This window comes from Mixophyes fleayi, chromosome 6 (assembly GCF_038048845.1).
Source record: "Mixophyes fleayi isolate aMixFle1 chromosome 6, aMixFle1.hap1, whole genome shotgun sequence".
Taxonomy (NCBI): Eukaryota; Metazoa; Chordata; class Amphibia; order Anura; family Limnodynastidae; genus Mixophyes; species Mixophyes fleayi.
In genome coordinates, this window is record NC_134407.1 from 75,575,140 (window position 1) to 75,592,834 (window position 17,695).

General features: G+C 39.6%; 1 long non-coding RNA gene across 1 annotated transcript in view; it reads left to right on the forward strand.

The window, feature by feature from the left end:
* The window catches only part of LOC142161339 (uncharacterized), a 40,690-nt gene extending 24,601 nt beyond the window's left edge, over positions 1-16,089 (forward strand). Inside the window, exon 3 of the long non-coding RNA XR_012693380.1 lies at positions 15,489-16,089. This is a non-coding gene — a long non-coding RNA (uncharacterized LOC142161339). The remainder of the gene's footprint in view (positions 1-15,488) is intronic.
* The last annotated feature ends 1,606 nt before the right edge of the window (positions 16,090-17,695 follow it).

Below are 17,695 nucleotides of genomic sequence, written 5' to 3' on the forward strand. Positions count from 1 at the left end.
TGGGCAGCAGAGTGGTATTAGTACAGTGTGTGGGCAGCAGGGTGGTATTGGTGAAGTGTGTGGGCAGTACGGTGGTATTAGTGCAGCATGTGGGCAGTGGGGTGGTATTGGTGCAGTGTGCATGGAGAGGGGTAGCATAGGGTCAGTATTTGCAGAGAAGTGTGATGGTATTATTGTAGTGTCAGGTTTGTATAGCCAGTGAGTGTTGGCAGTGTATTGTTGTAATCTCGGAGGGGATTGCTGTAATTTGGAGGTACTTGTGGCATTGCTATAATGTGGAGGGGCTGGGGAGTATTTCTGTAATATGGGGGTCGTATAACAGATGCTGTAATTTGGGAGTATTGCTGTAAATGGGTATAGCTGATTGCTATAATGTTATAGCTATTGCTGTAATGTGGAGGATATTGATGATTTCTATAGTGTGTGGTGGTTAATGATGTAGTATGTGTGGGGGGTAGGTATTGATGTATTTATTGATGTAATGGTGTGCTAATAATGTGCTAATTAGGGGAAATAGGCTTATTTGTTAAATGTAGATGCTATTGATTTATTTTGTGTTAAGGTGAACTTAAAACACCAACAGGTGGTGAAACATTGCAAGAACAAGTAGGAAAGAGTCCCAAATATATGAAAATATATTTAAGTACATGTAAGTATAAAAATAATAATAAAAATGGTATTTTATTCAAAATAAATCCATAAAGCCTACAGAAACTGCCGTGTATTCAGGACTCTGCCCTGACTATAGAGAAGAGAAAGGTATATTCCACTTTACGCTGCAGTGTGTTTGAAAGCGAAATGGTTTGTCGATTGCCTACCACTGTCTCAAGCGAAGACTACACCCTTTGCATGTGGTTTAATCCCACATCCGGCTGCATAGCAGCACACCTCCTGTTGATTTTACCCAACCTACTTCCAATTTGGCCATGGCTACCACATGAGACCACTGTCAGTATATTTTCCAGGGCCACTTTAAATTCCCAATCAGCCCCTGGGGCACCTAAAAATCTGAATGAGTGACATAATATCTTTCATGCAGTGATTTTAATGCTCCCGCGGTGCCCCTACAAGAGTGCCACATGCTGACATGAAGGAGAAGCAGCTTCCCAGTTACACTGGGAGTGTGGTGCTTGGCTATGATGTCAGAGCCAGGTGCCACACTCCCAATGTTAGGAGCCAAAGATGTCACCCTCACCTCCTGTCTGCCAAAGTAAGAAGCAGTGGGATAGGGGTATTCCTTCCAGTGGGAGGGGGGTTGCACTGACCATGTACATTCATTGATCGCCAGTGTAATGTTTTCTTGTAGATTCCATTTTTCATAGCTATGGTGATGCATATTACATATGGGATGACCATGTTTATATTCCACAAGAAGCAATTGGCAATTGCAAGTTATTTTAAATAAAGTGCTATGATAATTATATATTATTATATACAAGTATATGTATCTATAACATCATATATACATGACATATATATAACAAATATATATATATATATATATATACATATATATATATATATATATATATATATATATATATATATATATAAATATATACTGTAGCTATAATGTAATATATAAGAATATGCACATAAAATTACCCTGATTATGGTGGTGACTGTATTACAATCATACACCTGTAAATCTCACAGCTATTGGCTCAAGTTTTAAATTTATTCTTAGCTCTAAAGAAACGGAAATAACAAATAAGTCAAAGTTTCCTGAAGGGAAATGCTGCTCAGTATTGACTGGAATTCAAATAAAAACTGACATCTACATCGCTTAATGAGCCAGTTTTGCAGTGAGGTCATTGTAAATAACCTGCCTTAATATTTAGTAAATATCTACAATCTACTGTTTGCCTGTTAATCAAAGTTACATTTTATATAGTTGTACTGTATCTCTTCTACACCAATTTTTAAAATGTAGGACAGGAAAATATATGTAGATATATGTAAGTACATGTAAGTATACAAATAACATGTAAGCCATAAAAATGGTATTTTATTAAAAATAAATCTATAAAGTCTATAGAAACTATATGAAAATGTTGTAGAAAACATAGGGCTGTCCTAGAACGGCAATGTTTTGGGTTGTTGTTGAGAAGGAAATTCCTGTTTTCTCCCCGTGGAGATTCGCAGGTGTTTCTGCCCTGCTCTTTCACCAGTTTCCTCCTTCATATCTTGACGTGGCTTCCTGAACTGCATGTGTGAAAGAATGTTTGCTGCCAGAAAATGGAGGCCTACGTCAGGTCAGTGTCCACCAGCAACAAGGACACACAGAACAAACATAACAATTTATCCTAATAGACCATGAAATTTTGCTGCACCCCACAGCGAAAATGGTTGTAACAGCCAAAAATAAAAGCTTCAAGTCTCATGGGTATAGTCATTGTATTTATAGTGACCCTTTCAGCGTTGCTGTTTTGTATTTTAATCTAAATAGTTCATCATGTGTAATCCTGTTACCTAAATACAGACATCTGCAGATTTTAAAGGGAAAGTAAAATTACTATCCCTCCACCCATTGGCAGGGATGGATTAACAAAGCAGTCTGCAGTCATAAACCCCGTCCAGTGGCCAATCCCTTTCACGGTTCAAGTGAAAGGGTCTTAGCGGAAAAAGAATTGGTACTGAGCAGTTATCCATACAACTGACATACTGCATTAGAAGTGGCACTGTGCCGTTACCCACATACAAAAAAGCTCCAAAGTTCAGTATCAATTCACAACACACCTGAGATCAGTCTCTTGCCTCTCATTAGCATAGCCACCACAGCAAACTATGACCTTTTCAATTAGGATTTGGCTTGTATGTACATTTTTCAGTAATGAAATGTAGGGTGAGCATTTTTGGGCTCATGTGCATTTGGAGTTACTGAGTAGGCCGTGTAAATTTTGAGTGATTGGGTCAGACACATACATTGGGGTATCTGGGTGGGCTAATATACAATAAGATACCTTTTTGGGCCCATATACATTGGGGTGCCTAGGTGGAGGGTGAGCTCATATTATTATTTATTATTATTATCACCATTGATTTGTATAGTGCCAGCATGGTTTTCAGCACTTTGCAATTGGATACATTTGGGTGTGAGGGTGGTGTCATGTGCTTTGGTGTGCCCGATTAATAGAGTGATTTCATATACACTAAGGTGTCCGTATAGGCCCATAGACATTAATTTTTCTCAGATACATTAGGTGTGCTCTAATCTGCACTTGGGGTGGGATATGGTGTGTGCGCCCATTAATACCAACAGACACCTTGTCCTACATTTGGCCGTCAGAAAGCGCAGATTGCACTGCCAGAGAACAGCAGCAGCTCTTTCTGGGAGGTTCTTACTGCACTTGTTAAAGTATTACATGGCTCAGTCTAAATATATAAATCAATAAAATATACTTAAATTAAATCTGACTGCAAATACTTGTTTTACTATCACTCTTGAAGGGAAGATGTGTAGACTACAAATGATCACACTTCTTAATTTAGGATTAGTGGATAGTATCATACAAACGCAATATAATCTAGGGAAGACTATGCTACTATTTATTTGGAAGTTGTAAAAACTACCAGTTTATGTAATAAGTCTATCTGGGGGCATTACACTTTGTTTTTGCTTCTAAGCACTTTTTGCAAAGTAAAATATCGCCCCGGGGGCAATTATAGTGTCCTTGAAGGGCAATAGAGTTATTTGTGTCCTCCAGCATCCTATATCCAAAATGATACAGCCATGTACATATCACTTAATATATTTATGGACATAGACCTCTCATATTTTGCCATTGTAGAAAACACTGTTTTGTACACTGTTTTTATACCGTCATTTCATGTTACAGCATTTTTACTGCCTTAAAGAGTAAATACATCTATAGTGGACATTATTGATGTAAAGTCAAATGACAGTTTCATCAAGTGCACTGCGCTCAGCAAGTGCTACATGGGTACAGTTATTGGGCATGATGATGCCAACTTTAAAAGCATGTGAAATGCTTATTGTATGCTTTGATCTGTCCTGGACATAAGAAGTATAGAAAATGGTTGGCCAAGTAGGTTTTACACAGCAGGAAATGCTGCTTTGATGTACTTTGCTACGTGGGTTATGAAACACCAGTGTTTCCTGTAAGTAGAGAGGTTATCTATCGGTGGCCCAGCTGTCAACAAGGTCACATGGTAACATTATTTAGAAGTTCGTGCAATGTGGCACACATTTGTAACACTTCTTACATTTATCATTCTTTTTTTCATAGACATCAACTTGCCTATGCACAAGTAATCTTTGAATAAAGTAAATTTTAATGAAAAACTATTTTTACATATTTTTTCATTTTTTAATACATATAAACTATTTTAAACTTTTTTAAACATTACTGAAACCCGAAATCTGCAAAGTTTGGCCCAGCTAAGCGGTAAGTTAAACCTAACCACTCAGAGTCAGTGTACCACAGCTGCCCTGTTGATATTTTTTGTTAAATTATAGCGATAAGTTATTTTGTATCATTGTAGTAAGACCCTGAAAAGCTGCTGCTTGAAACATCTGCCTTATTATAAAACCACTCCTCCCTATATTGCATGGCACTAAACCAGATTAGGCTGTTACCACAATAGAATCTGTGCCTCGAGTCTAAAACATTGGGGTTTATTTAACGAGGTTGGTCGATATAGAACAGGGTTGTCCAACCCGCGGCCCAGCACACCTGTAAATGTGGCCCAGAAGGAGTTTTGCTTGTGGCAAGGGGGCAGCGCTCTTAATGGAAAAAAAATCCTGCAAAAAAAAAGAAAAGAAAATACTTACCTTGCAGTCACGTCAGCTGGTACTCCGGCTCCCTCCCTTGTCTCCCCCTCCGTGCGGTGCTCGCAGTGAATGTCGGGCGTGATGTCATCACGCCCAACATCCATTGCGGAGCGCAGCACAGAGGAGTCACCCGTGCGAGAAGAACAATCAGCAGCACAGAATTGGAGAAAAGAAGAGGAGAGGACAGGAGAACAAGCCGATTAAAAGGTAAGTTAAGGGGGATTTTTTTTATTATTTCAAGGGACGCGGACAAGTGAATAAAAGTCACCTGGTCCTGGAGCATCATGGACCTTGTCTCCTTGCTGCATACTTCTACTTGTAATACTAATGGGGCATTATATATTATTCTCTTTGGCCCATTATAAGTTGCTATCCCTTAACTAACATAGTGGTGTAATTATCAAAACAGGTGACAATTTGGGGTCACAGTGGTGCATATGTCAGGTACCACAGGCCTGGTCAGGGCACCCTGATATACAATGCCTGGCTTAAATGATATTGCATCGAAACAATACAAAAAGTGATTATAGTATAATAACTAGAGAGGATTTTTTTGAACAGGGCGATTGAAAGGTAAGTATAGGGGGATTTGAAAAAAAAGTGATAGATATATATATTTATAACTTTTTTCTCATATATATATATATATATATAAATATATATGTTTTCTATGGTTTTTTGGATGATCAGCTATCGTTAGTGTTAGTGTATCTTATGTGCAGCCCAAACCAACTCGTCGTCTGCCAATGTGGCCCAGGGAAGCTAAAAGGTTGGACACCCCTGATATAGAAGATGCTCTTTCATTGCTTATAGCAGTTAGAAAATCTTTTATCGCCCAATTTAATATATTAAAGCATTTTTCTAGTGGGAAGCCTCTGCTATCACGATAAGAGTAGTACAAGTACCCCGGCCTGGCTTCCCATGCTTTGCAAAAGTTTTTAATGGCCGGGGGTTTGTTAAATAGAGAGAAGGTCTAAATCCAGCTAAAACAGCTTTCTTTCCCTTTCACTGTTAAATTGTGTCTAAGATTTTATTAGCCCTTATTTATGAAGAGCAAACATATTGTGCAGCACTGAGCAGCAGGGGAAAACAGAGAAGATACAGTGACAACAATGTATCAAAATTCTAATCCACCTGTTAAGGTGTGTACACTTGGGCATTAATTAATTCCATTTTTGACAGCTGTACAGAGGAGAGACAGAAGCTCACATATGGAAGCTTCCCCACATCCCCATTCTGAAATGAGCTTTGCTAATAAACAAACTGAAATAGTTAACTATGAAAAATACCTTAATCTGTAAAGCGAAAGGAAGGATGCACATATTTTATTAAGGAGCTGTGACTACAAGGTTTTGGAATTGTTTCAGAATAAGATTACATTTGCATTTGTTTTTTTTCCAAAAACAAGCTGTAAACAGACCAATTATTTTTTTTATGTGATCTTTTTTTTTCTTAGCGGTGTTAAGTTCTGTCCATTGAAAATTCCTTTCAAATTTTAATGCGGAAACTGTAGAAAATGGAGCTTTGGGCTATCTACAGTTATAGCTCCGGGGGGAGAGCTGTGGAAGAAGCATGTAAGTGTTTTGGTTCTCCGAAGTGTGAAAGGAAACAATCTGACGTCTTCAGTCAGGAAGAAAACACTGAGCTGGCCCTGGCTGGGCCTCCCAGGGAGGCCGTTTGAGAAAGCTTGTCATGGGATTAAAAATAGTGTTGAAAAGACCTGTTTAAAGGATGTCCGGAATTAGAGCAATACAACCGTGGAAACCATTACTGGGCAGGTTTTTATTAATTCACTAAAGTAGTGTAGCTATCACAATTTTACAGTAGCATGCTATTACTGCTATATATATATATATATATATATATATATATATATATATATATATATATATACATATATATATATAAATGTATATATATATGGATGGATAGATAGATAGATAGATAGATAGATAGATAGATAGATAGATAGATAGATAGATAGATAGATAGAAAGATGGATAGTAGCATAAAGGTGAGATCTTTGCAGTGGCTGACAGGTGGAGTTGAGTGGAGATGGGACTTTCCTCACTAAATATAGAGTTGGAGTACCAGTGCGCTTAATTTTGTAGAGCAGTGCAAACACAACATTTCATTTTGCAAAGTACCATTATTCAAATGAGCTAAAAGGACAGAGAGGGCTCATATTTGGAGACGTAGCTTGAATTTTCAGCCAGCTCTGTGCTGATTGACAGAGTTCATTGTGTGGAACTCTCCGTTACCGTGAGACTGGGATGATTTCAAACAATGATGTTCATGGTGGGACACATTCAGACATACAAATGATGTTACTGCCTTTATTAATATATATGACGTTTATCTAATCATTGAATGGGGATAGAAGTTTTTCAAACACAGTCACTTTCAGCTTTAGGCTAGTGACACATGAGTGCTGAAGACTGCACTGTTAAGAGTAATGCCGGGAACTTAGTGTTCACACTGCTCGCTTTATGCAAACAAACAGAGTGTGTTCTCAAATCGCCAATATGTTAGAATTTTAATGTTATTATTCTCAATAACCATTATTAATATGGCACACACACATTATGCAGCCCTTTACATTGAACACTTTGTCATACACATCAGTTTCTGTCCTAGTGGAGCTTAGATCTCTAGTAACACAAACACATACACTGGGGTTTAATTATGTCAGAGCCAATTAATCTACCTGTATGTCTTTGGAGTGTAGGAGGAAACTGGAGCACCCGGAGGAAGCCCACACAAATATGGGGAGAACATGCTGACTCCACACAGATAGGGGCCTGGTTGGAATCAAGCTCATGACCCCAGTGCTTTGAGGTAGCATTATTAACCACTGTGTAACAGTGTTGTGAGACAGCATTGTTAACCCCTGTGCTACTATGCTGGATAAAATATTATAATGTTTGTATTGTTAAATAAATTCGGCAAATGAGGAAGTTGACATATTGTTATATACGGACAATTTTCTAATTAGGAATCCACCACCTGCATCTTCATTTAATGAACTAAAAGGAGTTTTTCCCCTTGGGCACTTTGTTAATTTTAAGATCTACTATTTCATGTACTACAGTATAAACGTGAAGTTCACCTGTTATTGTATGTGTATTCCAATTTTACATTCCCTCTTTATATTACCTTATTGCTGTGGTTAAATGTCTAAAAGTTTGTTGAGTCCAGTGGTGGAACTACTGCTGGAGTAGCCAATGGCCATTCTGCTCTTATGAGCATGCTCAAAAAAGCAGAACAAGGGGCCAGTAGAACAAATGGACCATCATCGCCAACCAACAAAAATGTTGCTATGGCATCCGGTGATTGAGTGTCACACCCCTGGCTCTCTCATGCACAGTTATCATATGACACTACTTAAGTAATTTGCATATTGAACATGTTAATATCACTAATGGTGCACAGTAACAATTTGTATAATGTATGTATAATGTAATAACTGTGTGAATTTGCATTTACGGCTAGTGCAACGATCCATATTTTCCAGGCGCCAAGGCCATTTGTAATTACATAAGTTGTTGTTCCTTATTTCATTGTATAATTATCATAAAATGCTATAAATAATACTGGCACGACTTTCCTGCCACAAACAGCAGCCCACTGGCATATACATGGTTAAAAGTGACAATATTCTTCCTTTCAGCAACAGGAAAACTTGGGATGTAGAAGCTTAGAGTGTCTTCCTCACAGGATATCCAGCCTCGGCCTATAGCCAAACACCCCCGTTTGATATGACCTCTATTCCATATGAGGGAACAATGCACATCATCTCTGAGAGACTTAACACCTCACCAGCCCACTCCTAATATCTGCCATCTCAGGCACTATGGCAATAACAGGTGTGCAATGGAGACTGTGAGATAGACAGTCAGCCTCCAGAGACAGGAAGGCAGAGGTGGATGGAGATTCACCACACTGAGTGGGCTTTACCTATTGTAAATTGGTATAATTCACTTAATCTGTGTCTGTCTGGTCGGAAGACAGTCTAACTTTTACAAGTAGACACCCTTTGCAAAGGATTTGGCCTTGTTACAAGGCCATTTCTTTCGAATGTTGTCTCACTCGCTATACAGACTGGACACTGCCTCTATTTTTACAGTACATTCTATCAGTCTCAGCATTATGATATAGACTCAAATACCATTCACACATGTTCATTTCCAGTATCCCCTCTAAATAAGCAAAATTAAGGTAAAAATACAAGTTATTATTTTATAAAAGAGCATTTTGTAACATTTATCATGTATGGCTAAAACTGAAGATTGTAATGTCTAAGATCTTTGGAAGTCCAGTCCTTTTTCTCTCTTTGTATAATCTATCAATTGATAATAATGTGATTTGCAAACATTCTGCTATCTTATTGGTAAAAAAAAGTTATCATGTCATCTGCTGTATTACAGATTAGGGACCGTTGAAGGACAGTAGAGTGCCCCAGTGCAGACATTACAAATGGGCTCACTCTCTTGAAAAGAACCTCATATCTAAAAATATGAAAAATGGAACAGATTGCAAGACAAAGCTTTATATATTGCATACCACACACATTCCAATATTGTGCGGACACAAAAGATCCTGTATTATCTAGTCACAAGAGCTCCCATTGTGATTCTGCGGCATGGGAGCTTTAGTGGCCAGTAATAGTTTCAGCAGTAGCACCGTGTCCAGTATTATGTTCAACAATATTAATATGTCCATTAGTAATAAATTGCCACTAATTTGTCCATTCGGTAATAAAGTGCACAATGTTAGTAGTAATGCTCAGTAAATTGCTCATCATAATGTGCCTCTAATATGCTCAATATCAGTATGCCATTACTGTGCGTACTACAGTAATAATATCAACTAATGCACTCGTCGATTAGGGACACTAGTTTGGCCATCTGTAATAATTCCAACTAAGTTGTCCATCGATTTGGAGTGCTAGATAAGCAAATGAAAGTTTCATGAGCCCTTGACTAAGCGAGAGTGGCTAGTGGCAGTGGCTAGTCAAGGGACTAGCCACTGCAACTAATATCCTCTACTAATCTTTGTCTAGCATGATAAACTACAGTCAATATTTTGCTTTTTGATTTACTTGTGATGCGGTATGCCATGATCTTTGTGTTACATTCCTAGACTCATAGGATTCTTAACACTCCTTGTACAATTCCCTACATATGTTTGGAGGGTGATCTAGTGTGTATTGACTCATGCTGTGCCTATGGAAGTGCACTTGGGTCCTCTCTCCATAATACTGTAGAGCTAGAACTGCCATTAGTAGTGGCAAATTACTGACACTATCCAGATGTTAACCTGGAATACCTGCTCTTTGTATTTAGATCTTCTGTTGAAACTGGGGTTCTTGCATCTACTGAATGGGAGAGGATGTATGGTGGAAGGAAATGGACTGCTGTGTTCCTAACATTTAAGTACTCTATTTCCTAGTACAGTGTTTAACGCTGTGTTCTTGGCTCAGGTTTTGCTACCAGTTTTATATAAATATAGATAAGTAAAATTGCCATGGAATTTCCTGACTGAGCAAAGGTCTTGAAGTTCCACATTCCACAGAATGGCATTCAACTCTGTATTTGTAAATTCTCTCTTTAAAAAAATCCATGGATAAGATGACTATCATTTTATTCATTTTATGCTAGTAGTGCCTTTATACTAATGGCCAAATGTGCTGTTTAAAATGTCAAATGTTGTTATTGATTATTTTGGTCCCAATATCATATTACATGGCACATATGGCATCACCCCTATGTTTATTGTAGTGGAATATATATATTGTATCTGCAGAAAAAGGATGCAAGCAGATTACCATATTTGTGCAACAGTGCACCTAGTATAAAGATGAACAGGTGGAGGACATATGTGTGACAAAATAATGGTATAGGGATGATTTAACTTACATAATTTGGAAGTGCCTTTTTCTACAGCTATATGGCCCTGTCTGTAGTAAAATTAATCAAACAGAAGCAGGTAATGAGAACTCCCTTTTAAAGGGAAGGTTGGAGTGTCACTTGCCCATCAAGCTAGGGCTTTGGGAGGAGTGTTGGGTATAAAAACCTGTTTGTTTCATTGTACAGGGTGACCGATGCTAGAAAAGCTGGTCTCTGTTTATTTAGTGTTTAGGATCACAAGAAACAGCATGTAATCTTTATGTTGTCCATCCTGACATTAAAACAAAATAAAAAGGCAAGAATATATATATATTTGTATATTCGGTGTTGGGTCTGTACATGTAAGTGCTATCTGGAAGGCTTTCTCAAGAGAAGACTATATATCCTCAATCAATATACTACTACTGGTGTTAGTAAAAGCGTTATTTTTGGTGGATATAACATACTAGTAAGTTAATTGGCTGCTATCAGATTGACCCTAGTCTCTCTTTCTGTGTGTGTATGTTAGGGAATTTAGACTTTAAGCACCAATGGGGCAAGAACTGATGTCAGTGAGTTCTCTGTACAGCACTGCAGAATTAGTGGCGCTATATAAATAGCTGATGATGATGTTGCTACCCTTGGAAATGGTTCAGTGCACAGTGCCCCTTGAAGTAGTATACCCTAGTACTAGTCAGGGGCGGATCTAGAAAGATTTTCTACCCCGGGCGATTTAGGGGGGGGGGGGGGATTTAGGCCCTGCCCCCTTTCTGCCTTTTAAGGCTGCAGGCAGCTGCACAGTATGTGCAGGTCCGCTCGGCAGTGACAATATGCTGCCTGGCTGCTCTGATTGTGTTTAAAACCCCCTGCTAGGGGGGGCGATTGCCCTGATCGCCCCCCCCCCCCCCCCTGGATCCGCCACTGGTACTCGTACCCTCTATTATTGGGTCTGACTTAACAGGTTTTATGTATGGGAAGTCCATGCACATCAATCTCCACAGGCTCTGCACTAATTCTACTAATTCACTGAGTCTCGTATGATATTTCTTTGCATAGTGTGGTGGTGTCACTAGACACAGCTAAGGTTTTGATTCTGTTGAGTGGAAGTACCTCTTGGAAGTGATGGTAAAATATGGATTTCATCATAGGTTCTGTAAGTGGGTTGGGCTGATGCACAGATTTCCTTGATTTAGGGTTGGACCTAAGAAAATTGTTAGCACATAAAAATGTGCTTTCTCACATTTTGTATTATCAGAATTTGCAGTTGCAAGTAACTTGCACTTGCATCCCCCCTTTGCCTTGAGAAGCATATTGGGGGCGTACACACGTGAGGCACGCCCCCTGGAGATGTGGCCTACATATATTGGACCACATTTCCAGATTTTCCTCTTTGGAGGAGTTTCATTTGCCCGTACCTAATGGCTACTGTAAAGATACTTGCTGATGGTGATGACAGCGTCAGCACATATTTTTACTGCTAAATAAACAAATAAAAATATGACTTGCTGAGAATTCTAGTTCCACCATAGTATTTAATATTTTTTGGACTTATAATTACTATCCTGGCACCCATCGTGCCAGGGTGCCAAAGAATAGAAGTGTTATTGAGCAAGGAGTTGGTTGGCCCTAGGTAGGCTCCCAGCTTCAGCCCTGTGAGGACCAGGCTGACAGTGTGACCCTATGCTGTTGGTCTCCTTCTTATAGTGTGACCAGCCTGGTGCTGGTTAAGGCTTTTGCTGGTGAACCCCACACGTGTTGTCACCCTGAAAAAGTGGTAACCAGATCAGGCCATAGTACTGGTGATGGTTATTAATTTTGGGTCATGCCATTTTTTTTATTTATATTTTAAAACTAAAGATATGGCAGTCATGATTATCAAATTGATGATCATATCTGCTATATGTTTATCTTTCAGCATTTACACACCAGTGTGTATCTTTGTTCAATTTGTATCTATATGCTGGACTTTAGATTGCATCAAACTCAAAATCCACACGTAAAAAGGCACCTGGTTATACACATTTTTGCATGTACATTGGGTCATATTTTTATGTATAACTTGGGCCCTCAGATTGTCCTGCATCCTTCCTGCAGTGCTGGACTCATCAGGTCTGTTCTGTTTCTCCAGTCCTCTTTTCAATAGTTATTAAAACATGGCCAATACAGATTAAGGCCACTGCACCTATCCCTGGGATAAATTGTTTTTCTAGAATAAAAATGAAGAGTTTATGCAGGTAACATGCTGCTTTACCTTGAGAGTCCACATGCTTTAAACTCTTTAGCAACTTGGTACTGTGTTTGGGAAATGTTCAATTATGTGTTTCAATTGGTCAAAGTGAATTATTTTCCCTATGGAAAAGGATGGACCTGGACTGTATAAATCAGTGACTAAAGTGAATTGGCTGTAAATGTCTGAGTAATGGTTAGTAGAGAATTGTCTCTCTTCTCTACCTACATGTCTCCCCCATTGTCCAGAAGTTGTTGAGCCACAATCTTCTACGCCTCAACAACTTGCTGAAACGTATTGGGATGCAGATGTTGGTACCAATGAGCAGTGGGAGAGGATCCATTAGCAAGTCCCAAGGATTACTATATGTGCCCAGGATTGATATGTCTAGCTTAACTTTATACACCATGCTAATTATACCCCAATATATTTTTATGTATATGCCATATAAACGATGTCACGTTCAGGCATATAGTATGGACATATATGCTATTTAAGATAAATTCTGGTTGGTTCCTAGCATGTGTTTGATGGACCTAGTTGATAATCTTCATTATCGGTTTCTTCCCACACTCCAAAAACATACTAGTAGGTTAATTGGCTGCTGACAAAATTAACCTTACTCTGTGACCATCTGTCTATGTGTATTAGGGAATCGCGACTGTAAGCTCCAATGGGGCAGGGAGTGATGGGAATGACAAAAATATTCTCTGTACACAACTGTGGAATTAGTAGAGCTATATAAATAAATGTAGATGATGACTATCGAATGGTAATACATTATTACTGCTTCAGCTGTTTTCTCTAAGCTAAGTAAATGATTGCAATATGTTGGAACCTCCTGCAATTACAACATTATGTGGTTGATTAGTAAAGCTGTAGATTTTTTCAGGCTTATAGTAATAACAACCATTATTATTGTCGTTAGTGATATCTTTATTGGCAGCACAGTGGCTTAGTGGTTAGCACTTCTGGGGTCATGAGTTCAATTCCTAACCATGGCCTTATCTGTGTGGAGTTTCTATGTTCTCCCTGTGTTTGCGTGGGTTTCCTCCGGGTGCTCCAGTTTCCTCCCAAACTCCAAAAACATACTGGTAGGTTAATTTGCTGCTATTAAATTGACCCTAGTCTGTGTGTGTGTTAGGGAATTTAGACTGTAAGCTCCAATGGGGCAGGGACTGATGTGAGCGAGTTCTCTGTACAGCGGTGCTAGGTTTCTGGGCACCCTAGGCAAAGCTTCAGCCTACCTTTCCCCCCCCCTTCCCCCAGTAACGTCGACCCACATTGATAAACTCACCAAGAAGAGAACTGAAAGCTTCAAATATAATAAAGGTATTTTTTTAAGTGTGAACTTATTGTGAGTATAACATCCTTCTATATCATTTCTACATTTGGAAGTATATTGAGTATAAGTGGACATGAGTATAGGACATGAGTATAGGTTTTTGTTTATGGCTGTTTATTTAAAGACTAAAGTCAGCATCTTACCTAAAAATTCTAAATTAATGTATACTGCCTGTCAGGCTGTCACACAGCTGATGTCTCAACTGCTACTGTTCAAGGGCTACATTACATAGGCACCGTCAGAGCTGACTTAAGTCTTTAGGGAGCCCAAAGCACACTCAGACAGGTGGGGGGTTCCTATTGTCTAGTAAGAGTTGCATACATTCAAAGGGAAGGGGGGCGCCACACATGGGCAGGGGGACAAAGGCACACATGGGCAGGTGGAGACACATGGGCAGGAGGATACCAGCGCAAATGGGCAGGAGAGAACAGGCACACATGGGCAGAGGGGAGACAGGCACACATGGGCAGAGGGGGGAGGACAGGCACACATGGGCAGGAGGAGACAGGCACACATGGGCAGAGGGGGGAGAACAGGCACACATGGGCAGAGGGGGAAGGACAGGCACACATGTGTGCACGACTTCTAACATCTCTGCACAACATAGAAGGAGCAGGGTTCACATTTATAACTTACAGGGACCATAGAGCTCCTTGCACTAATGATATTACAGATTTAGTTATGGGCAGTTCATTATTTATCTTTATTTTTAATTAATAATTTATTAATCTGATTATATAGAACAAGATTATTCATTTTAAATACTTGCAATTCGTAAATGCTTTTTTATTTATGGTGTTTTAAATAGAGGTACTAGAAATATATTCTTTCTAGGTATTTGAGGTCATGTACGTGTTTCAATTGGTCAAAGTATATTTCCACTTCTTATATCTGTTAAACTTCTGTAAATTAAGGTGGAAATGTCACATAAGACTATATAAAAGTAAAATAACAGAAATGACTCTTTTGTTTCATTTGTATTTTCTGATAGGATGGAAACTGTAATTCTGATAGGATGGATGAACAGGTGCATTTTTTAGTAATGGCTGAATAGATGATTTATAGTATTTATACACATAGAATGTGGTGGAGGTTTGGGCCATGGATCCCTGAGACCAATCTGGGGGAAGGGGTAACACAGTAAGAAAGGGCCATTTGGGGCACAAACCTTCCATATACTCATAGACCTGATGTAGACATGACATGAATGTGATCTCTGTTTTTATATTTTAGGCTTACACCCTCCACCACCTCTAGTTATACTTTCATCACTTATCAGTAACATGAGGTCAGAGCCTATTATGACATCGGATCAGGTGGCATAGTTTCCATGGAGACCATTATGATGAAATGATCATGAGACTGATATAAGGACCAGAAACAGCTGCAGTCAGTCAATCAGGATGTCAGTTGGGAGGGTGACACCAAGGATCACTGATACCAGCGAAGAGAATGAAGATCAGGGTTGCCCAAGTAACTTGTTCTTTTAACAGTTACACCGAGGGATCCCCTGCTCTCTTCGAATGCTGCAGGATTGTGTGAGCCCTACAGGCAAGACCCAATCACATTGTATCCAGTTCTAACATATGGATGTTATTCTGTCATCGCTAAGGCAGAGGTAAGTGAGAAGCATTAATTATATCTGTATAGGCTCCCTCCCCTGTTCTGTATAGATTAATCAAATTGTAATCTCTAGTGGGCAGGATTCATCTCATTAGATTGTGAGCTCCTAGGAGCAGGGCTCCCTCCCCCGTTCTGTATAGATGAATCAAATTGTAAGCCCTAGTGGGCAGGATTCATCTCATTAGATTGTAAGTCCTAGGAGAAGGGCTCCCTCCCCTGTACTGTATAGATGAATCAAATTGTAAGCCCTAGTGGGCAGGATTCATCTCATTAGATTGTAAGCTCCATTGAGTAGGGCTCCCTCTCCTGTTCTGTATAGATGAATCAAATTGTAAGCCCTAGTGGGCATGTTTCATCTCATTAGATTGTAAGTCCTAGAAGCAGGGCTCCCTCCCCTGTTCTGTATAGATGAATCTGATTGTAAGCCATAATGGGCAGGATTCATCTCATTAGATTGTAAGCTCCTTTGAGCAGGGCTCCCTCCCCTGTTCTGTATAGATGAATCAAATTGTAAGCCATAGTGGGCAGGTTTCATCTCATTAGATTGTAAGTCCTAGAAGCAGGGCTCCCTCCCCTGTTCTGTATAGATGAATCAGATTGTAAGCCCTAATGGGCAGGATTCATCTCATTAGATTGTAAGCTCCTTTGAGCAGGGTTCCCTCCCCTGTTCTGTATAGATGAATCAAATTGTAAGCCCAAGTGGGCAGGATTCATCTCATTAGATTGTAAGATCCTTTTAGCAGAGCTCCCTCCCGTTCTGTATAGATGAATCAAATTGTAAGCCCTAGTGGGCAGGATTCATCTCATTAGACTGTAAGCTCCTTTGAGCAGGGCTCCCTCCCCTGTTCTGTATAGATGAATCAGATTGTAAGCCCTAATGGGCAGGATTCATCTCATTAGATTGTAAGCTCCTTTGAGCAGGGTTCCCTCCACTGTTCTGTATAGATGAATCAAATTGTAAGCCCTAGTGGGAAGGATTCATCTCATTAGATTGTAAGCTCCTTTGAGCAGGGCTCCCTCCTGTTCTGTATAGATGAATCAAATTGTAAGCCCTAGTGGGCAGGATTCATCTCATTAGCTTGTAAGCTCCTTTGAGCAGGGCTCCCTCCCCTGTTCTGTATAAATGAATCAAATTGTAAGCCCTAGTGGGCAGGATTCATCTCATTAGATTGTAAGCTCCTTTGAGCAGGGCTCCCTCCCCTGTTCTGTATAGATGAATCAAATTGTAAGCCCTAATGTGCAGGATTCATCTAATTAGACTGTAAGGCCTAGAAGCAGGGCTCCCTCCCCTGTTCTGTATAGATGAATCAGATTGTAAGCCCTAATGGGCAGGATTCATCTCATTAGATTGTAAGCTCCTTTGAGCAGGGCTCCCTCCCCTGTTCTGTATAGATGAATCAAATTGTAAGCCATAGTGGGCAGGTTTCATCTCATTAGATTGTAAGTCCTAGAAGCAGGGTTCCCTCCCCTGTTCTGTATAGATGAATCAGATTGTAAGCCCTAATGGGCAGGATTCATCTCATTAGATTGTAAGCTCCTTTGAGCAGGGTGCCCTCCCCTGTTCTGTATAGATGAATCAGATTATAAGCCCTAATGGGCAGGATTCATCTCATTAGATTGTAAGGCCCTATACAGAACAGGGCTCCCTCCCCTGTTCTGTATAGATGAATCAAATTGTAAGCCCTAGTGGGCAGGATTCATCTCATTAGATTGTAAGCTCCTTTGAGCAGGGCTCCCTCCCCTGTTCTGTATAGATGAATCAAAAAGTAATCCCTAGTGGGCTGGATTCATCTCATTAGATTGTAAACTCCTAGGAG